The 22,901-nt window shown below is 42.3% G+C and overlaps 1 long non-coding RNA gene across 1 annotated transcript in view; it reads right to left on the bottom strand.

Annotated features, from left to right (window-relative positions):
• Window positions 1-22,775, bottom strand: part of LOC137205727 (uncharacterized) — a 104,753-nt gene extending 81,978 nt beyond the window's left edge. Inside the window, exons 1-3 of the long non-coding RNA XR_010934278.1 lie at window positions 22,687-22,775; window positions 22,064-22,210; window positions 7,634-7,713 (exon numbers count right to left, since the gene is read on the bottom strand). This is a non-coding gene — a long non-coding RNA (uncharacterized lncRNA). The remainder of the gene's footprint in view (window positions 1-7,633; window positions 7,714-22,063; window positions 22,211-22,686) is intronic.
• Window positions 22,776-22,901: the final 126 nt, after the last annotated feature.

Below are 22,901 nucleotides of genomic sequence, written 5' to 3'. Positions count from 1 at the left end.
AGGCATGAGGTGGGGAGACTTGACGCAGATTATAATAAACAAGCTACTCTCAACGGAAAGAAAATTTATCTTGGGAAGGTATTTATTCAGTTGGCTGAGAGGAGAAATACTGTCTCCTTGAATGATACAAAATAAAAGAATAAACCACTTTGTTCAGCCTAAGCTGGAAGCAAACAGAACACCATCGGCACAACACAGTTCCAACCCCATGAGTTGTCTGAGTTACCTGGTGAACAAATTGAGCAGATAGAGAGTGACAGGCTGTAATGAGCACACACAGATGCCACTTGAATCCTGTGCATATGACACCTTTATTTGCAGACATCTTATTTTCTTTAGCCCCAAAGTCTTCCTAATATTTCAGATTCATGCTGTGATTTTTTAGCGGGATGAAATGACAGCTGCTCAAAATTATATCAATAATAATATTCCGCTCAGATGAGAATGATTCCAAGAGAATGTGTTCCAAGCTGCTAGTGGGACCTCTAGCAACCATCAGGAAAAGAATTTCTTTGTGCCAAGTAATTAGGTAGAGCATTTTAGCAAAGAAGTTAAGAAAGAAGGTTGTGAGGTCACTCAGACCTGAGGAATTCTGTCCCTGTCATCCATGAGCTAAAGGTTAAGTCCCTGAAATTTCAGTTCTCTTATTTTTAAATTAGAAATAATAATATATCCACCTTATATAATTTTGATGATTGAATGAGAAATAGATCATGTATATTGTAAAGTATATCACAAAAACGATGGTGCATAAGAAATGCTCACAAAATGAAAACACTTAATTGAGGTTCCCTGGAGAGTCTCTAGGTGGGAGATTAGGTTACTATTCAAACATATTACGTTTTTTTTCCTTCTTTCAAGAACACACCACCTCCCCATCCCTTGACCTGACATTGGCCATGTGGCTTGCTTTGGCCAATGAGATATTAATTGACGTGACTAAAGGCTTGAGAAGCAGTTGGTCTTGCCTCCCTCTGACTTGAGCAAAACTCACTCAGGCTGGCTGGCCTGTCCCGGGTGAGGGCAGGAGAAACAAAGATCAGAGAAGCCACAGTGAGCTGATCCCAGTTGCCACTTAGAAGTGTGTGGACGCCCAGAAGAAATCACATCCTCGGCGGACCCACAGAGCCATGAGAACAAAGGGTGTTGTCGTAGGCTACTGAGTTTGAGGTTGGTTTGTTAGACAGTAATTTTGTGACATTAACTAACTTATTGTCTCTCTTCATAGGATGATCTTATATCTTAGTTTACCCAGAAGTGGCTTGGTTTACACCTGTTTTTCAGTGTCTCATCTGTTTAACATTTTCTAGATTTTTCTTTTTCTTCCTTTCTTCCTTCTCTCTTTCTTCACTCTTTCCTCCTTTTAAACACAGTATTATATTTATTCATTGAACTGAAAAGAGCTCAGATGGGTTTGGTAGACCTTCACTTTGCCCTTGAAGCCTCAGCCATGATCCATCTACTGGCATTGAATGTACTCAAAAGAGACCCATGGTAACATATGATTAAATCTGAAGGACGGCAGAAAAAACACCACGCCTCTCTTCTCTTGACCCTTTACAGACAGAATGTAACTAACCTCTCTTTCAACGACAACATGAAGAGGACTTGCAAATAAGACAAAGTGCGCTCAGACACTAGGAGCTGAGGACAGCTAACTCCTTCCATCCTTGAGTGGCAGTGAGAGAAAGACCTGAAGCTGCCGCCCATCACCTGGTGGACCACACAGCTGTGCCAGGGCCACGGTGAAGCCTGCTCCTAGGCCAACTCAGAAGGCTATAGAGGAAACTAGTAAAATATAGGTTAGATATATATGAAGTATGTACAGGAAACAGTCTGAGAGTCCTGCTTTACAGAGTTTAAAGAGAAGAAGGTATCATTTATTATTTAATTTAAACTTACAACTATTTTTAATGATTTTATTTGAAAGTAATATTGGCATCAGAGAACTCAAAATAGTGCGTGTGCATGGTTAATGAAATATAAAGTAGAAATCTCTGTTTCTGAAGAAAGTTAATTATGACATGTCACAAAATGCTAGTAAACATTTATCTTCCACCATGGAGGCTGTTGTGATATCACTAACCACACAAAAACGAAAAGACCAATTGTACTGAAGAAGGATCAGTATCCATTTCAAAATTATTTTAAGAAGACAGTGGCCTGACAACCTTGATTTAACACACAAAGTGGCAGAAGGTGTGTTTGTAATTATTTTACGGAGCATGACTTTGAATTTAGATCAAATCGCAGTTCAAATTAAGTTGGCTCTTGCTGGATTCTGAGTTTTCTCGCTCACACACCAAATGTGAAACTATGATTTTTAACACGTTAGCTCTATTGAAAGAAGTTCACAAAGAGTTAAATGATTCCTATTTTACATAGAAAAGATACTTCACATGGAAAGTCAAATTATTTCAATAATGGATCTTCTTTAAATTCATGAAATCAAAGTAGAGCTATTTAAATGTTACTGCAAATTCAGTTTAAAAGTTCCACATTAAATGGTACAGATGAACCGGTTTGCAGGGCAGAAATAGAGACACAGATGCAGAGAACAAACGTATGGACACCAAGCGGGGAAAGCAGCGGGGGGGTAGGGGTGGTGGTGGGATGAATTGGGAGATTGACATATATACACCGATGTGTATAAAATGGATAACTAATAAGAACCTGCTGTATAAATTAAAAAAGAAAAAGTTCCACATTAAAGATTAAAAAAATTTGTTTTCACAATGTCATCTAAAAATAAAATTTAGAAACCTGTGGAACAGAACTGGAATTGGTTGTGAGGCAAGCATAATTAACAATGCCATTTACCCCTGAAACGAATATAACATTGTATGGAAATTATACCTCAATAATTTAAAAACAGAAGCCATTCAGACGAGCTGCAGTAATCTACCAATCAAAATAAAAGCTGTAGTCGTCAAAAGATAAACATAAATACACACATGCAAATAAACATCCCAAGTAACTAAACTACAAAACCGTTAACAAATGTTAAATATTAAAAAAAAAAATCAGCATACGTGTGTCGACAGTCTTTATTCCCTTTCTTTAATCAGTTTTTGCAAATGTTTGATTTTTGCAGAACTACTCTGTAAGTGAGCCTAAGTACTCTGCAATGCCATTACACTTTTTGTAAACAGGCCTCTAAATTTTGGTTATATTCTGTTCAAAACCAAATGGGACACACACACACCCAAAATAAACAAAATAACTCCTGCAGCTTTTGAAGCTTTTAACAAATTCCAATTAATAAAACAAAGCTTAGGCTCTGTTAGTTTAAAGAGCTGTGATGGTGACAGCAGTCATGTCTGATAATGTCACTACAGGCCCCCGGAGGACGTAGGTGCCATTTATTGTCCCTGCTTGATGAAAGGAATACAAGTACAGAGGCGAGAAGTGCCCGCGGATCCAGGAGTAAGACAGGAGAGGTCACGGCCTCAGTTTACACATGTGTAAAATGGGGGTGATATCAGTACTGCCGCCCTCACAGAGCTGCTTTGAGGATTGAACAAGGTCATTGATGGAAACTGCCAGGCTCAATAAATCTAAGTGACTGTTGTCAAAAAACAAAAACAAATAAAAAAACAAATATTACCAATAAGAAGACATTAAACTTTATTCCAAGAAAAGCAAGAGTAGAAATGAACAAGGATGAAGGTGTAGATGATATACAGGTTTGAGTTCTGAAATTCCTTAATACGTTTGACAGAATATTCTAAATAATTGTGAAGAGAAATAACTTATTGGAAGAGTCTTGTCTAACTATACATCGGAGGAAGAAAGGTACTCGAATGAGGCAAGAATAGGGCCTGGGACAATATTTGGAGTGAAATACTTATACTCTTGAGTATGAAGGAAATGTTTAAGGATATCCTTCAAATACAGAATGTGTCTGGTCCTACCAAATACTTCGGCAACCATAGAGTGTGTTTTCACGATTAAAAACAGGGTCTAGATAAATGAGTCAGTTCAAAGTGTCAAATTTCAAATTTTTTCGATTTTAAAATGAAACTTGGAGCTGGATTGGAGACAATTCATTAAAATTAAAGCACTAAGACTATTGACAAAATTCAGGAAAATATTGACATAATTTTGGAGACATAAATAGCTTAAAAACCATTTAAATGTAGGAATATACTCTAAAGCTTTTTATTCAGCTTAGACTATGTTTTGTTTCAGAAAATCCATATTAAGATGTTTTGACGTTCGCTTTAACGTACATGGACAAATATTGGTTTTCAGGGGTGTGTTATTTTTAGTTTAAAAAGAATTTTATTTTTGAAAATAGTTTTGAATAGAACTACATTATAGACCATCACTGTTATAAAATTAATTTGTCAGCCAATAAATAAATTTTTAAAGAATATCAAATTTCAATGATTTGGGCCTCAAAATACACCCTGGGTTGAACAGTAAACTTGAAAGTAACTCCTATTTTAAGTTCCCTTCCAGTGCAATGTTGTTTTTCATTCTAAGCAATAGCAATTGAAGAGTGCTTCCAAATGCCCATTTGAATTGCACAGAAATAAACAGAACAGAGTTTGGGTGTCCAGTCATCCTGGGCCCAGTAACGCCAAATGACAGATGCTCCTGGACAAGGAAGCAGAGGTCTGCTCCTAGCAGCTTCTAATTTCTCTCTCTCTCTCTCTCTCTCTCTCTCATTTTTTTTTTTTTTTGGACTTTTTATCTCACCCCAGCTCCCCCATACTGAAATTTGCCCTTAATCTGCAACTCTTCAAAGTCCAGGATTTGGGTTAAGAAAGTTCTGTGTAAATCTTTTTAATGGCGGTTTGGTTTTGATGTTCTCATGAGGTACTGCTTGCATTCTTTTAAACGTCTTTAAACATCGCGATTCACATTTACTTAAAAGAATCTCTATTAAGTAGTGAGAAATGTCAACAATGTGAGTTAAAAACAAGATACTCTTTTGTGGTCACAAGCCAAAAAATGTTTTTAAAAAACTTACTTTAAGGCCATATCATTACCTATGTGCTAGCTACCAGCTAAGTGGAAAGCGTTAAAATCATAGCTCAAGTGACAACTCATGTGTCATGCCTGTTCTTAATTACATTACATTGGTCTAGAGGAAACGTGGTTTCAGGGTCTTTGCTGCATTACAGAATGCAGCCGTAGAAAGTCAGAGCGACGTGGTCACCAAGAGTTTTAGAGAAAGTTATGGTAAGTTTCTGGCACAAAGACCAAGGTTTTTTCATCGTTCAAAGTGGATCTGATGGCTCACAGCAAACAAACCTGTTACAAAGTGTTTTCTATAAACCATGAATCATGTGTGGTGCAAGAGTGTGCTTCTCCGCTGCATCCTCCTATTAGTCATTTCTATCTTTATTGGAGGTTTAACCCTTAATGCTTCAGGGTTAATACCTTTTGAAAATAACTCAGACGAGAATGCTGAGGTCAATTTAACGTGACAATGCATGAGTTGCCATGTATGGGTCTTTGCATGCTAGGATCTATTTCTTAGTATAAAACACACATGCTCCAAAGGTCATAGATACTCCCAAGGACTTGAAGCTAAAATGAAGGCAATTTGAAGACCCAATATCCAATAGCAATCATTCATGCAATTCTCAGGACATGACTTTCCAGATACAACTTTGACACATGTGAGCAGTGCAGTCACCATTCTCACATGGCTGTGATCCTTTTCATTTTAGATGACACTTCTCTATATGTCATTTCATTGGATTTACAAAGTCGCCTGTGAGGAGGATAGACCAATGTTACAATTCTCCCTAGATTTATACATCAAATAGAAAACCTGAAAAAGAGCCAATTCTCCTTTTTCAAGATTTACATGGCTTCATTTGATCCCGAATACAATCTAATAGGAAAAACAGCGTAACCATTAGATTCCCTCTCTGCCCAAGGCTGTTGAAGTTGAAAGGAACGTGAAATTGTGCAAACTTGGTCAATTAAAAAGAAAATTTACTGTAAGGATCACCTGTCCAACCTAGATGTACAAGTAACACCATCCTGCCAGACTTCATAGGAACTGAGATGGAAGCTAAGGCTGTCTTCTCTCCCCACCAAGGTCACCTTGGATTTCTTATTTCTGCTTTTCTTCATCTCCTGTTTGGCTCAATTGATTTCCTCCAGGACCTGCCACTGCAGGCAGCCCCTAGCTTCCCAGACACAACTGCATAGCTACAGCTCCACCATCATTGGGTAAGTAGTTTCAGGGCCTCATAAAAACACAGAAAATCTGGATGACTCAACCCTTCCCATGAGCTGGTTCCCTTGGGGTAGAGTGTTATCCTTCATCATCAGCTGTGGATAGGGGTACGCGAAGTTTTAGAACAATGCTGGGAAATTAAATATCTAATTAACCTCTGTTAATACTTTCTATGTGCCAGACACTGGACTAAATATTTAATAGGCATTTTCTTATTTTGTCTAGTTGACGAACCTAAGTATAGATAGTATTATTATTCTCATTTTACCGATGAAGAAACTGACGCCCTGACTTGTCAAAGGCTGCAGGTTAGAGAGTTGTGAAGCCATTCTTCTCGTTCTGGGCAATTTATTCCAAAACTGCTTTTATCCACTCTGCCATATTGCATCTCACAGTCTCTAAATTTAATACTATCTCAGCCTTAAGGAATCATTTTGAGATGTTTATGGAGCTTAACATTTGAAGCCAAAGTTTATCTGGTTCCTTAAATATCTAAGAATTATTGAAGAACATTGGGAATAAAAGGCAGACAAAAGTGGGACACTCACATCACACATTCACACACAGTGAATAAAACAGTGAGACACTGTTGTAAGGTGCAAGGTAATAAAATAAAGATTACAGAAAACAACCTATTTTATCTATGAGTACTCAGCATATGATGAAGCTAGTAATTCAAATCACCAGAGAAAGAATAAACTATGCCCCAAATGAGACAGAGACGTTAGCCATCAGAACAGTGTCATATTTCACAACATGCAACATTTTAAATTTTAAATTCTGGACTCATTAAAGGTATACGTTATTTATTTAATACATATTTATGAAACATCACTATTACCTAATGCTACACAAGGCAGCACTGACTCATATCCAAAATGATTCTTTTGTCAGTTTTGTCATTTCAATAAAATTGATCCTCTTTGAGTCTAATTCTTATACTCACCAAACATTGACTGAGCACATTCTCTGGGTCATACACTAGGGTTGCAGTCAATTAGCACAATCTCTGCCCTTAATTACCAAGTATGTTATGCTTCTGTATTTCCCAAGGTACCCAGTTTAATTCTTGTCTATAAAGAGTTTTGAAATATTCATTGATGCCCAAGAACTTTACTGTGCCGTACCTTGAGCATATAGAAGAGGAACAAAAGAGGAAAGGGAGAAAGAGGAGATGGAAGAGAAGTAGGAGGAGAAAAGGAAAAAAGAAAGAAAAAAAGGAAGGAAGGAAGAAAGGGAGGGAGAGAGAGAGGGAAGAAGGAAAGACGGAAAGAAGGAAGGAAGGAAGACTATTGACTAGTCCCTGCATTTATTAGAAAATGTATATTCTAGTTGGACAGACATGCAAACAAATTATTTCAATATAATATGACAGATGCCAAAAAGGATATAATGACTGACTGCTAGAATGCACAAAGGAAGAGCACTTACCTGAATGTAGGGATCCCAGGAAGATTTTCTCAAGGTCATGATGCTGGAGCAAGGTTCCTAAGGCCAACAGAAGTCAACCACTGGAATAAAGAATAGGTACAGATTGAATAAGTACATACTGAATTGACTGAATAAATAATGAATGATTGATTGAATGGATCAATAAGTAAGGGGATGGAAGAATCAAAAATGTGTAACGTGATTCTGACCTCTAGGCTTTTAATTAGCCACTGGAGAAAAGAGATGGGAACACAGGGACTCAGTTATTTTCCCAGAACAAATCTAAAGAGAGCTACTCTGTTCGAATGCTTTCGGCTGCATGTAAGAGAGTACATGACAAAACAAGGCATAAACAGTGTTTTGTACAAATGCTTGTAAGAGAATCTCTAAGGATGCAAATGCTTAAGACAGGAATTTGGTTATTTCACAGCTCAATTTCACAGGCCTCTGGGCAATGTCTCTCCAGTTCTCTTGTATAAAAACAACATTCCAGGTGTATGTTTCCTTCACTCTCACACTACTCCACTACAACACTACTCACTTCCAATGTGTGGTTTGGAAAACCCACACATCAAACAATTCTGTGACACCTGGATGTCATATTATTTAACTTAATTCTGACACTTTCTACCTGGAGATACTGGAGATAGTGTCAGACCCCACAGGTTAAGGGCTCCATCCCACAAGACTACACCCCTCACACACACACACACACACACACACACACACACACACTTCAGACGCCAATTGCAAGTCCAGGTTGTTACCTGTGCTTCTGACCAATAGTCTATAAACTAGAGGCTCCCACCACCCCCTCTTAGGGTTTGATTAATTTGTTAGTGACTCACAGAACTCAGGAAACCAGTCTACTTACTAGATTACCATTTTATTACAAATGATACTAAAGGATACTAATAAACAAATAAACAGCCAGGTGAAGAGATACGTAGGGTGGGGTCCAAAAAGGTCCTGAGCACATGAGCTTCTGTCCTCGTAAAGTTCAGGGTACTTCAATTTCCAGGTACACGGGTGCCTCCTGGTTCAACCTGGAAGCTCTCTGAAACCGTCCTTTTGGGGTTTTATGGTGGCTTCATTACATAGACATGACTGATGCAATCACTGGCCATTGGTGATTGAAATCAATCTCCAGCCCCTCTCCCCTCCCTGGAGGTTAGGGGGTGAGGCTGGAATTTCCAATCCTCTAATCAAGGTTGGTTCCCTTGGCAACCAGCCCCCATCCTTAGGGACTTTCCAAAAGTCACCTCATGATCATAAACTCAGGTGTAATTGAAAGAGGCTGGTTACACCACACAAAAGACATCCATTTCACATGTATTACTCAGTTTCAGGAACTGAGGACCAAAAGAAATATTCTAACAAAAAACGCCCTTCGTTCCATTTGTCATGATTTTATCACATGACCCTGCTTAGATACAAAGAAGGCTTAAGAGAAAAAGCATCTTCCATTTCAGGCTCTTTAAAAGGAATTGGATTTGACCATCATAGAAGTGCGGGAGAGCAGTATCAACACACGAGCTAGGTGAATACTAAAGAGAAGACCTGCCAACACGTACCTGGGATGACCCTCTATATCCTAAGATGACACATGTGAACACCAGTTCCTAAATACGAACAGTAAGGGATCGTCATTTAGATGTGTTCTGTAACTTGTAATATGTCTTATGCTTCTCTTATGCATAGGACTGTCCCCATAATAAAAGAAGTGACTTTCTGTTAAAGATGATTTAGATAGCAATGCAGAAAACATCTCTTCTCATTGCTGGTCTTACACCTTATGTCAACTCTAAGAAAATCAATGCCTCCACTAGAAAGATGGAGCTGAGAGCAAGGGAACATCGATTCCATGCCCGGCTTTCTACCAGGAACTTGACACCCATCCTCTCATTCAGTTTTTACACTGATCCTAAGAGGCAGCGTTAAACCGGAACTGAGGTTCGCTGGGTCAAGTTTTTGTCTCAACTCAGAGAGCTGAGTAATGGTAGAGCTGGGTGTCCATCCATGGCTCGTTAAAGAGCATCCCTCTGTTAGAACATGTACATGTCAGGAGGTGATGCCACGTGTATTGAAATATGATAAACATTCTACTTTTGTAGATTCTCCTGCTGGGAATCTCAGCACTGAGGAAAGCAGGAGATGTCTCTTTGAAGCCCCTCTTGCTTATTCATTTAATATATCATTGGGTCTCACAACGTAGGGTCCATTTTCCTAGTCCAGGACGTTTATACAGCTTGTGCCATGAGAACCATCAATCACATTCGAAACAGCTACGGGAATGCCAGTGGTTCGGACTCTTTGCTTTCACTTCTGAGGGCCAGAGTTCAATCCTGGTCGGGGAACTAAGATCGCACAAGCCACACAGCGTGGCCGGAAAAAAAAAAAGGAAACAACTACAAGAACAAAAATACCAAGGGTTTGCCTGAGCTCTGCAGAACCTATTATCCGAAAGATTATGTAATTTGTTTTGAACCCACACATTCATTATTCACTCAACAGATATTAACAGACCATCATGCCTTGGACACCTGTAGATGCTTATAAACGTGGATTTGCGGTCAGCCTTTAATTCACCAAATATTTCCTGATTATCTCCTCGGTGCCAGGCATTGTGATAGATCCTGATGGGTTAAAGAAATCAGCAAAACCTGGTCCCTGCCCTCAGGAACTCTGTTCCTTGAGAATTATTCTTCAATCTCTCCAGAAAAAAAAAAAAGATGTGTTCTGCCCTTTTCCCTAATGTAGGCGCATAATCACATGCATAAAGTCGTAGATTACGTGCCGGCTTTTGTGTTCTCGCCCACTCTAGATGCATTCTCTAGCCTTCTCCACACTGTTCCAGTCCCTGTGGCCTGCTTCACCTGGCTTCCCTTGCTTCATGACATCCAGTTGGGTTTGCCAATGAGAGGCACCAGTGGGAAACTGGAGGGGGGAGGGGATAAGATGCAGTTTATTTCTTTTCTGCTCCCTCTTTGTGTCATCATGGTGTGTGTGGGAGGGACTATGTCCCCCCGGGGACTCTGGCTCCCACTGGGTGCTCTCCTCCAGAGTCCTGGGTGGGTTTCTCCAGAGTTCCAACTCTCACTGGGCTTCAATAACACTGTTTTCCTTTCATTCTTTTGGCCGTGGGAGTGACAATGGCTTGTTGCCTTTACTGGTCTCTGGGTGCCTTACTCTCTCTTATTTGTTCTCTTAACCTGGCACAGACATCTATAAAAAGTCCCTGTGTTAAAATCTCCTCATTTGAACCATCTGGGGCAAATGCTGTTTCTTAACTGGGACTCTAGCTAATCAGAATATCGAAGTTGACAACATTGGAAAAAATCATCAGATCTCTCCTTTTCGTTTTACAGGGACAGAAATCAGGTCCAGAGAGCACGGCACTTGAATGAGGTTGCTTCATCCACGGGAAGAAGAAATACCAGCTCGCCTGCCTCTCCAGCCCCTGCTCCTGGGACACGCACCCCAGACCACCTCCCAGCCTGAGACATGTTTCCTTTGTGGGGTCTGATCTTCCAAGCTTTGGACAATGTCCGCTTCTGCCAGCGTTTAAGCCTGCAAGCTAAGGACATGAATGAACTGAGTCATCCCCACAGAGCTTCATTAATTTCAAGGCAATTTAAGATTTCTGAGTCATAGGTTTCAGCCACTTAGACTTTTCCAGCTGGTACTGCACTTGCCCACACACATTTTTCTTTCAAGATTGCATCTGGGTCTAGCTGCGTGGCTTGCCCACTCTTCATCAGTTTGGGAAGAGAAATTGACCTCCTAGAGTGATCCGTGCCGGGCTATGCTTTTTCCATTTGCTGTGTGCATTGGAGTCTTTGCATGAGGACTTAATGGAATTAGCTGTCTGCAGCTCGATCCAGACTCAAACCACAGGAGACACGCACATTTCCACATTCTATATCCAACACGATATTTCACCCAGTCTCCCAAGGAAACTCAGTTATACCATATGGTGACTCCACTCTCTGAATAATATTTAGCAACTTGATGAACAAAGACTGAATCACATCTTAACTATCTTGGCCAAATATTGTTTTATATAGCCACCGTATTAGTAATATATATGTATTATTTTTTTACAGTAGTACTTCCTGCGAAGCCCACTGGAAATGAAGAGCTAGACCTCACTGGAAGGAGCCTGCGCGGTCAAGGCATTCTTGCTTATTAGCGATCTTCTATTCAATATTGCATTGTATGCATGATACATTCAGAACCTCTGCTTTTTCTTTTCCTCCAGAACAGCTGCTGGATTGAGCAACAGTCTCCCTGAGTAACACAGCAGGGAATCCTGGGGCATTTCCCAGACGCAGAAAACAAAAGATGTGTATCCATGGGGAGGATAGGGCTGGAGCTGTCGCCCTCCCACCAGGGAGAAGTCCTATAGTCTCAGGATGTGGGGAGGAATCTTAGCAAGCCTCTGTGGTGGGTCCCTGTGGTTAGGTGATCTTAAGGAAGTCACTTTCCTTTCTTAGCCACAATCATACAAGGATAATAATGAACACCTTTGATAAACTGGTAGACAGTAGGCAAGGCCTACGTCAGTCACTTATAATGTGCAGGCACTGTTGAAGCCTTCTATGTGCTAAAATAGATAACCAACAGGGACCTACTGTATAGCACAGAGAACTATATTCAATATTTTGTCATAACCTATAAGGGAAAAGAATAAGAAAAAGAATATATATATGTATATATATGTGTGTGTGTGTGTGTGTGTATATATATATATATATATATATATATAACTGAATCACTTTGCTGTACACCTGAAACTAACACAACATTGTAAATCAACTATACTCCAATAAAAACATGTAATCAGAAAGAGCAGCAAAAAGAATGTCTTATATGTACAACCACAGGTAAGGTGCAATCTATACTTTCAATGAACTAACCAGTTGAAAATAGGAATATGCAGGGATCATTTCAGTGAAATATGGCTTGGCTAAGATAGAGCTTTGCACAGTGGAGACTCTTAGCTCAACCTGAGAATTCCTGAAAAAGCTGGTGCTCAATGTGGATCTTGTCAAAATTTATGGAAGTGAGAAAGGTATTCCAGACAGTCAAGAGCCTGAATCGCAATTACTGGAGAATATGATGCATTGCACAGAGTGGTGGGAATAAGGCCACATTTATAGTTATTAAGAAATATTTTTTATAATTATTAGAGCATTGGTGGTTTTTGAAAATCAAGAAAGGGATTTCTGGGGGAGTCCTCAAGGTATGATAATACTCTCCCCATATCCATGGCAACTCTTGGGCCCATCTTCATGGGAAATTGTTTGCTCTAAAGTGCTGACCTTCTGAGAATTAGGAGACAGGAAGCAGCCTAATCCATTGTTTTCTGAATGGAATCGCATTTTCTCAGCATGCATATGTACCCAGCACTGTGACAAGTACAGAACAGAGGAGAAGGGAGAAGATGTGGCCCTTTCCCTCGGGGAGCTCCCGATCTATTGAGACAGCCATGTTCACGTCATATAATTATAGCAGATTAATCAGAATTCAGTATATAGTCATTGCCCAATGATGCCATGCCCATCAGGAAAGAGGATATTCTCTAAACCAGACGCATCAGAAGAAGGAGGGCTTGGGAGTCATTCAACCTGTGTTTATTAAGTATCATCTTACAATAGGAATTCTTTTTGTTCCTCTGGGTAAGACTTCATAGAGGAACTGCCTAGCAGACCCAGAAGGATGACTATACTACCTTGTTCCAGTTTTCTATTACTGAGTGAAAAACTGACCTGATACTTAATGGTGGAAAACAACCACCATGGTATTATACAGTGATTTTGGGCAGCAGGTATTTGGGCAGCTGGCAACTCGGTGGTGTTCTGTTGGGGGCTGGTCTGGTCTGGGAGGATCGAGATGGCTTTCATTCTCCTGCCTGGAGCTTTGTCAAGGTTTGGCCAGAAGGCTTGGCTCCCCTGGGCCCCTCTCCCTCTCCATGTCATCTTTTGGGCCTTTCTGTGAGGTTTCTCCGGGAGGGTAGTTGATTGGATTTATTTGGAGTCTCAGGCCTCCAAGAGACTAAGGAAGAAGCTTCCAGTCTTCTCGAAGGCAAGACCTAGAACTGGCCATGCATCATATCCACCATTTTTTATTGGTCCAAACAATCTCACACGAGTTTATATTCAAGGTCAGGGCATGGGACCCCACCTCTTAATGGGAGGAGTGTCAAAACTCTGTGGTCATCTTTAACCTGGCACATTTATCCCTCGACTTTGGTCACTTCACGTGTGTAAGACAATCTTGGGGAGTTATGGCTCAAGAAAAAATGTGATAGGAAAAGGGAAAAAAAAAGAAAAAAATCTCAGATGAGGAAATAGGGTAGTGCACGAGAGGCGTCTTTCATGATACGGTGAGTTCCCATACGGTCCACTGTGCTCTGTCCAGAACCTAGCATGGGGCTTGACACACAGAAAGTGATCCGTCCACAGAACTGAGCTGACAGGCATTTATTACTATATTTCTAGTTGTGTGAGTGAATTTCTCACACTAAATCTCCCAGGAAATGTGCCAGGGGAATCTTATTGCAAAACTAGCAGTTTATTGGGTTGACAAAGAGAACATTCAATTAAGGAGATTTTCAGAACACAATGGAATCGTTTCAGTTGTGAAATGTGGACTTAAAAAGTAATCATTTAGAAACCTCCAAGAAGCATTTGAAGACTGGATGAAAAGATGCAGCCCCTTTTCATTCAAGCACAGACTGAGGGTCCTGGGTGGGCACGGAAGGGCAGAGGCCCAGGCAGATGTGGGTCAATCCCAGGTCTCTCTGCTGCACTCCCACATCCAGGCTCATTCTACAACACCAGGCTTCTAAGAAATTGATTTACCCAGAAAACAGTGATAACAACCACCATGAATCCATCACCGTCCTAGCACTGTGGGTACAGAGGGAAATGAAAACATGGCGCTAGGTCTCCAGGGCCTCCAAGTCTCTAGATTGGGGCATTCTCTGCCCATTCCTAGATTCCAGGGAAATGCTTGGGCATCTCAAGGTAGATCAAGATGGCAGGGGGTTGGGCTTCCCTGGTGGCGCAGCGGTTGAGAGTCCGCCTGCCGATGCAGGGGACGCGGGTTTGAGCCCCGGTCCGGGAAGATCCCACATGCCGCGGAGCGGCTGGGCCCGTGAGCCATGGCCACTGAGCCTGTGCGTCCGGAGCCTTCCGTGCTCTGCAACGGAAGAGGCCACAGCAGTGAGAGGCCCGTGTACCGCAAAAAAAAAAAAAAAAAAAAAAAAAGATGGCAGGGGGTAGAGAGGCTGAGATAGCCCATTGCCCAGCCACAGAGCCACCATGCCAGAGGGAAGAATTCTTGAAGAATATCAGAAGTGTACAAATTCCCTCAGTGTAGGCCGGCAGCTGTTAGCTTCCACCCCTTCCTGTTAAACATAATCATCTTCACCCCAAGATTCTGACATACCACCCGAGAGAATGCCGAGGCAGGCAACTTCCGAAAAGGCTCCTCATGGCCCCTGGTATTCACACCTTGTGTGATCCTCTCCTGTTGTGTGTGCAATGGCCTTGGTGGCTTGCTTCTGACAAGCAGACTATGGCAAAATGATGTAGGATGTCACTTCTGGGATTAGGCTATAAAAGACTTTGACTTCTCTCTGGCTCTTCTGGGGTATTTGCTCTAATCAAGCAAGATACCATGCTGTCAGCTGACATTTGGAGAGGCTCATGTGACTCACAACTGAGGGTGGTTTCCAGCCAACAGCCAGGGAGGAAATGAGACCCTCAGTCCAACAACGTTCAAGGACTTGAAACCTGCCAATACCTAAATGAGTGACCTTGGAAGCTGAAGCTTTGGGGGGCAATTTGTTATGCAGCAACAGATAACTAATACAAGCATATAAAAGACGAAGAAAATTTAACTAACTCAGCTCTTGGTCTAGTGCCTCTTTCTACTACACCATGTGATTTCTGGCTAATAAGGATCTTTCATCTGGAGGACAGGGAACATCTGGTCAGTGGCTTGAAGTCCTAGTATTTTAACTCAGCAGTCATATTCCCCCATGGTCTGACAGTGACCTTGTCTCCCAGTTGTCCTCAGTATCCATAGGAGATTGGTTCCAGGACCCCTCCCCCACTCCCCCTCAGAAACCAAAATCCACAGATGCTCGTGTCCCTTATATAAATTTTTAAAATTTGCATATAACCTATGCACATCTTCCTGTATACTCTAAATCGTCTCTTGATTACTTATAATACCTAACACAACGTAAATGCTATGGAAATAGTTGCGGATGCAGGCAAATTCAAGTTTTGCTTATTGGAACTTTCTGGAATTATTTTTCTCAAACATTTTTGATCCGCAGTTGACTGAATCCATGGATGTGGAACCCGCAGTTAAGGAGGGCTGACTGTACTTTGTACAGGAGCCCTGTAGTCAGGGCTAACCCACACTACTTCCAGGCCCTAAACAGAGCTGCACCCACCTGTCCACAGTCCTCATGACACCCTGCAAGGTCTGTGCTATGATGGTGCCATTTTAAAGAAGCAGAAACTAAGGTTCAGGGATATTCTGTAATTGACATAAGGTCAGAGAGCTACCGAACTTCAGAACAAGTGCTCAGTAACAGCTTCCTGATCTCTTGAATGACAATTGGTTGACTTCTGTATCTAACTCTTTTCTAGATGCGTTGCAGAGTCTGTCAGGGGTCAAGCGCTGTGGTCACTGAGCAACTGTGTGATTTAGAAAGAGAATTACTTCCCTGTAGCAAAATACCTTAAAAGTCAGAGTTGTTAGCAAGCTCTCTTATAGGGCAAATGAAGATAATGAAGCCTGAGGCTTGAGGCACACCCCATATTTAGAACAAAGGACACTATTTCTTCAACCTTCCTCCAGCTTACACCCCCAGGATCATACACCATCCCCCAGGTCCACACATACAGGACACATTTTCTAAAGTGCTGGCTTCATTGCTAGGAGCTGTCCATCCAGGGAAGGACAAGCCTCAACCTTTCTGAGTTCTGGGACACAAATTGAATAATATAAAATTTCATGTTGTCCCAAGGGATAGCAATTATACCTAGATATATTTTTTAATTGCCTAAATGGGGAACAATACTATGAAATTAGTTCTTTGCTTACAGTTTTATATTTTCTTAACCCCCAAAGTACTCACGCATATTTGGATGTGAATCGCACAGATATGGGTGAGACATACCATTCATTCCTTCTATGGTCTACTGAGTAGATTGCCCGCTATAGCGCTGAGTCTCCGTGCTGCACACGCTCTACTCTAAGCCCACCTGGGGATCCAGGGCTCACAAGGTGGAAACCACTATTCTATAGATATTGCCTTTTTGTTTAGATACGCTTTCCTGGTTTGCAACTATCCAATGAAACCATCAAATGATATTCTATGCAAGGAGCCCCAGTGTAGGACCTCAAAATTGTTTTAAATTTAAAACAAAATTTTGACACAGAAGGAAAGAGAAGAGAGAGAGGAGAAAGAGGAGGCAAGGACAAGGCAGAGGGAGAAGGCAGTGGCAGGAAGGAGAGCTGTGCCGTAAAATGAACGCAGGATTTGCTCTCAGAAGTGCTGGGTTTGTGCTCACAAGCTAGTGACTTAAATTCCTTCAGACACAGTTTCTCCTACCAAGGCCAGTAATGAACCTCCTTTACGGAGCTGTCGTGAAGATTAAATGGCACAAAATTCATAAGAGTGCTTTGTAAACTGTCGAGGCTGTGGCACGTATTAATTCTTAATAGACCTTAATCTGAGCAGTCAGGGCCATCCAAGGCCATGTTGCTAATTGGCCAAGTTGGGGCCCAGATCAACTCAATGTGTCCTTGTTCAGACACTGGTCTACTGGTGACCAGCTTGTTTTTCCCGAACTGAAGGTTGGCTTTTAAAAGCTGAAGAGGGACGTAAATGATCATTTGATTCAGCCTCTTCCCTTGGTAAGGAAATTATCGTTACCGCCACTCCACGATGGGCAGGGGATTGAAGTGCCACTCAGAGCCCCAAAGCTCGTGAAACAGAGGTGGGCGCGCATCTCCCTCGAGGTCTGTCTGTGTGCCAGGTATGGAAACACGTAACTAGATTTTCCAGAACACCCTTCAGACTGAATCTCTTTTTACAGTAACCTAACACTCTAGATAAATGTAAATTTGCAACACTTCCTGGACTAGCTGGCTGTTTTCACTTTTGTTTATTAGCTGCTCAGCAATACATAACAGGATGGTAGACAATTTGCGATATCCAGAAAATTCCCATATGCTGGGTTTCCCGGCATCCTCTAATTTAAAAGCAACAACAACAACAAAAATTTCTCCTAGGGCCTGGGGAAAAAAACGGTTCCAAAATGGCAATTCCTTCTGTATTTATACACTGGACTTTTCCTCGTGGACCATTTATCCAAAGAGAAAAACAGACCCCTTACCTAGCCATGGTAAAACAAACCATCACAAAGTCACCTTTTAATAGGTACGGCTAGGATTCACCTTGGACATAAGCAGCTATTTTTCAAACACAAGCTGTTTGGAAAAAATTGAGAAAAGAAATCCCTATTATGGAAGGATTATAAGTGGGCCATTTAAGCCAAAGGTTTAGACATCTAAAAAAGCATGACGACAGGCAACGTGATGTAGTAAACCTTATTCATTCCCCTGCCCCTTTCTTCCCCAGCACACACACACATACACACACACACACACACACACACACACACACACACACGTGACCAGCATAGCCACTGAGTAACGGGCAACCATGGAAAAAGTTAAAGAGTTTCTCTGGGTCCTGCTTTCTTCATCTGTAAAGTGGGGGTAATAATATCTATTCTGATGGGTTGTATAAGAACCAGAGAGAAGGTGGCTAGTCTAGCACTCAAAAGGCATAATTAAAGTATAATTATTATTAAAGTTAGTAATAGAGAAGACTCTCACAGTAATGGGGCAATTTATGTCATGAAGCTTGGGAGCATGCCACAGGCCTCATCACCACTGGAAATTATCTCTCCATCATGACTGTATCCAAACCCCAGGGTCATAGTGAACTTGGCCAAATGCATCTCTGACAGCTGCAGCAGGGAGGCCGTGCACCCTCTTCCCTGGATCTCTCCCTTCCTCCTTACACAAAGGAATGACAGAAACTCTTCCTAGAGTTAACATGGAGGAATAATTAGGGGCACTTATCTTCTTGGCGACTTTTACTGATTCTGATACTAAGAGATCTGTAGATTCTATCATCAGGAATATCTAGATTGCAACTCATGCATTAACACCACCAACCTCCTCGTTATTGACCAAGCACACCCACGCCTCCCTGATCCTGAACATACCATTTAAAACCTGAGGCAGCCATACAGCCAAATAAGAGAACTAGGGAACATGATCAGAGCAACGTAGAGGGAACACCTTGGAAAGGAGTAATTCCAGGGAAACACAGAGGCACCAACCATCAAGTAGGGTATGACTCAAGTCATAGGCATAGAGGTGGGAAACTGGAGTCCACAAAATGGTGCGAGTGGCCAGTGGGCATGTAGCCAAGAGGAGTGGGAGATGAAGTTGTTGGGAAGTTCTTGAGCGCCAGCCCCGTGTCTATACCCAAGTTTCCAGGTATGGTCAAGAAGATTGTGTTTTGCACAACCCCAGGGGTGCCATTCACAAAGACTTCAGTGGGGAATGGAATGTTCTGGACTTCCAGTGTAACGAATGGAATGTTCAGTCCACAGCCTGCACGTCAGCACATGGTAGCATTCTCTACAGTTCGTCGGGGAAGTTTGTCACAGATTTTTGAGCCTAGGTACGGCCTGCTGTGAGAGTTGTTTAAGAAACATGAATGTCATCACCCGTGGTATACGTCAGCCTTCAAGTGACGTAGTAGTCTTAGGAGTTGTTCTCAGAAACCATTTGATCAACGAACACAGTACTTAGGGCTTCATACTTAGCAGGAAACTACTGTACGTTTGCTAAATAAATGAACTAATGAGTGATGAAGTGAATTAAGGAGCGGTTAAGTACATTTCAAGACAGAGAATGTCTGGAAAGCATGCAGAACAGATGAGTGACCTACGGCAACTGGATCTGACTGGTCTACAGAGTGGACTGCTTGATATTTCCCTGTAATTATATGATCCTTATTTTAATTGGCACATCACCTTTTATCATAGCCACATAATTGTATTTAACCACACCTACAACTGTATATTTAACAACTCCTATACACTTTATCAATATTTTAAGCATTTTGTCTATTATTATTAAAAGTTGGATTGCTTTCTGTGGACATAGTTCAATAATAATAATATTTATTTATGTTACGTACATTATGTTATGTTACATGCAAGACCTTGTGCTAGTTGCCTTATATACATCTTCCATAATTTTCACGTTAGGTAAAATTCAGATCATAGTTCTATTTTATAATTAATTCATCTAATTAATTAATTATAATTAATTCATCTAATTAATTAATTATAATTAATTCATCTAAATTCATCTAAGGTCATATAGCTAAAAAGTGGATGAATGAAGAGTCCCACACAGATCTTCCTACTACATGTTTTTTTTTTTTCCAATCTGAGAAGAATTACTATCAATCCAGGTAAAAAGGTTTAAGGCACTTGCTATAAATTATGTAATTTATCCTGCACTACAGTCGTTTCCAAAGGTCATGAATTTGGCCTTCAAGAACGGGCAGGACTGTGGCCACTGTATAATTTCATCAGAAGTAATGAATGTATCAATACTAACAATCGTTTACAGCATCGGTTACCCATCACTATCAGTTATTTTCTGTCTCCCCAGGTGACAGTGCTTTCTCTTTCCTTGCAAGTGCACTGATATTTACTCCATGTGACCTCCAGCGTGATCCTTCTAGAACCCCAGTCAACCATGCTACTCGCCCCATTTAATGGTAGCCTGGACTCTGCATCTCTTCTATTCTGGCTGTTCTATCAGCCCCTCCCCATTCTAATCCCAACTCACTTTGCCCGCCACATGCCTGGCCACTGCCACCAAGCTGCCAATACCAGAGCCATGGGGAGTTACTAGAAATTTCAGAACATCCCACTCCTTTGCTTCGGCACATTCTTTCTCTCTGCCTGAAATGCCAGTGACAATCTCTTATTTATGTTATTGCATGACTCATAGAACCTTTTCAAGATCCATGAGCACAGGAAAGTACAATTTTTAAATCCTTGTATCTCTTTTCTCAGCGTCTGGTGCACAGTAGGTTTCAATAAATACTTGCTCTGGATTAATTCAAGGTGAAAAAAATCACATTGTCTGGAAAATTCCCTGAAGCCCGGGAAAAGTGGTTCCTTCCTCTACACTTCTTGGATGCCTTGATATCTAATTGTCACATTGTTACACAATGAAATGATGTATTTCCATATGTCTGTCTGAAGCCGGACTAGGAGCTCCTGGGCGTCAGAGACCAAATCTTACTCATACTTGGATTCTTAACACCCAGTGCAGGCCCAGCTTATGGTAAACCTTCATAGATTTCCTGGAACTGAAAAACATCATTCTACAGCAATCACATGAGCTGAGCAGGGTGGGTGTTAGGCTTCTCATTTTACAGTTGAAAAAAGGGGACCCAGGGAGGAAAAACAAAAATGTCTTGACTCAATTTTCATTCAAAAATCAGAGGCCCAGACAGGGCTGGAACAGGGTCTCCTAAACCCCTAGTTATAAAGCGCTGCTGGTGGCCACCGAACAGAGGAGGCTGGCGCCTTTCTTTCTGACCCCTCAGCAGAGAAACAGAGGTCTGTTCCTGAGACAGGGACCAGCCCAGGTGTCTTCATGGGACCAGACTGGGTGAAAGGATACTGCTCACCACTCATGGTGATGGCCTGGGGGAACAGATGAGTCCCCCTAGGGTCAGGGACTGGGTCCTGGTTTGTGAGGAGTAGGTTGGGGAGACCTGCCAGGAGGCATGGGACCACTCCGTGACCTTTTCAAACCCTGAGGTCCTGTGGTGGCCTGTCGTACAGTCTATGTCCTCTCTGGCCAACCTCCCAGGAACTGCTTATCACCAGAGTAACTTGTTTGTGCATAATTATAAATTATAAATATGCTCCAGGGGGCATAATTATACAGAGCTCCCTTTTTTGCTCAAAAGTGTCCTACTGTGGGCAATACATGATATAGTCCCCTTTTCCTCCCCCACTAGAAAATATGCATACATGCATGGAAAAGCTCCAAGAGTCTTGTAAACGCCCCTTTCCCAGCCCCTTGGCTTTTATTTATTTATATATATATTTAAGTTTGTTCCCCCGACCAGATTGCTTGATTTACCAGGACACGTTAGGTTAAGGCCTGGAGGTCCCAGTCTCTGCCTGAGTTCAAGCCCCTTTCCTGACGTGTGTCTGCCTAAGTCAGAGGACTGGCACCTCCTGCAGAAGTTGAGAATAACTGGAGTGAAAAGGCAGCCCTCACCTGATTCTCAGTGTTGAACGCCTTTTTGGTCCACGTGTGCGTCGGGGTAGGGGGCGCCACTCTGGCTAGCGGCCTGGAGCCTCGCAGGAGGTGTGCGTAGGGCATTGAGGGCATTGTTTCACTGGGCCAAGGCCCTCTGGGCACTGTCTTGGGAGAGGAAGAATTAGTGATTACCTTTGGTATGAGTTAAAAGGTGTCTTCAAGCTGGTCTTCTGCAGAAAATACTCAAAGCCTTGGTGGGGGGCGGGGTTTGGAGGGTGACACCAACTAAAAGTAAGCAATCGATTTCTTTTTAAATGGGGAGAAGAGTGTTGGAAAAAGATAACGAAACTAATTTTTGAAACTCCGTGCGGCACCACTGATGCAAGCACATTCTCCACGGAGAAAAGCTACACGTGAGCAGCGGTGTCCTGATGCTCGGAGGATGCCTGGCTTTCTGGGGAAGACGCACGGGTTAGAAAGTCCACTAGCCACAGCTGGAGCTGCTTGGGTACTTGTGACCGGGCGACTCCTGCCCAGCCGCGCGCGCAGTCAGCCTGTGGAGGCGCCGGGACCCTCCCTCCCCGGTCCGGTGCTCTACCTCCCCAGCCCCGGGCCGCGGTTGGATAATGCACTTTGTTTACCTCGCCCGGGCCGAGTCATCCAACTGGGAGGCAAGCGCCCGCGCCCGGGGCCGGGAGCTGCAATGGCAGTGGCAGCCGGCCGCGGGCGCGGGAAGCCGCCCCGGGACTGGCAGAGGCGAGGCTGATTGATGGGCACCCGGCTCAATGAGGGCGGCCCGGGCGGGGAAGGGGCGGGGCCTGCTCTGGGCTGAGCCAGTCGCCGGTGCCGCTGGGGG

Source organism: Pseudorca crassidens, chromosome 14 (assembly GCF_039906515.1).
Source record: "Pseudorca crassidens isolate mPseCra1 chromosome 14, mPseCra1.hap1, whole genome shotgun sequence".
NCBI classification, from domain to species: Eukaryota; Metazoa; Chordata; class Mammalia; order Artiodactyla; family Delphinidae; genus Pseudorca; species Pseudorca crassidens.
The sequence above is the reverse complement of the archived record's forward strand: the minus strand, read 5'-3'. Positions and strand labels throughout refer to the sequence as shown.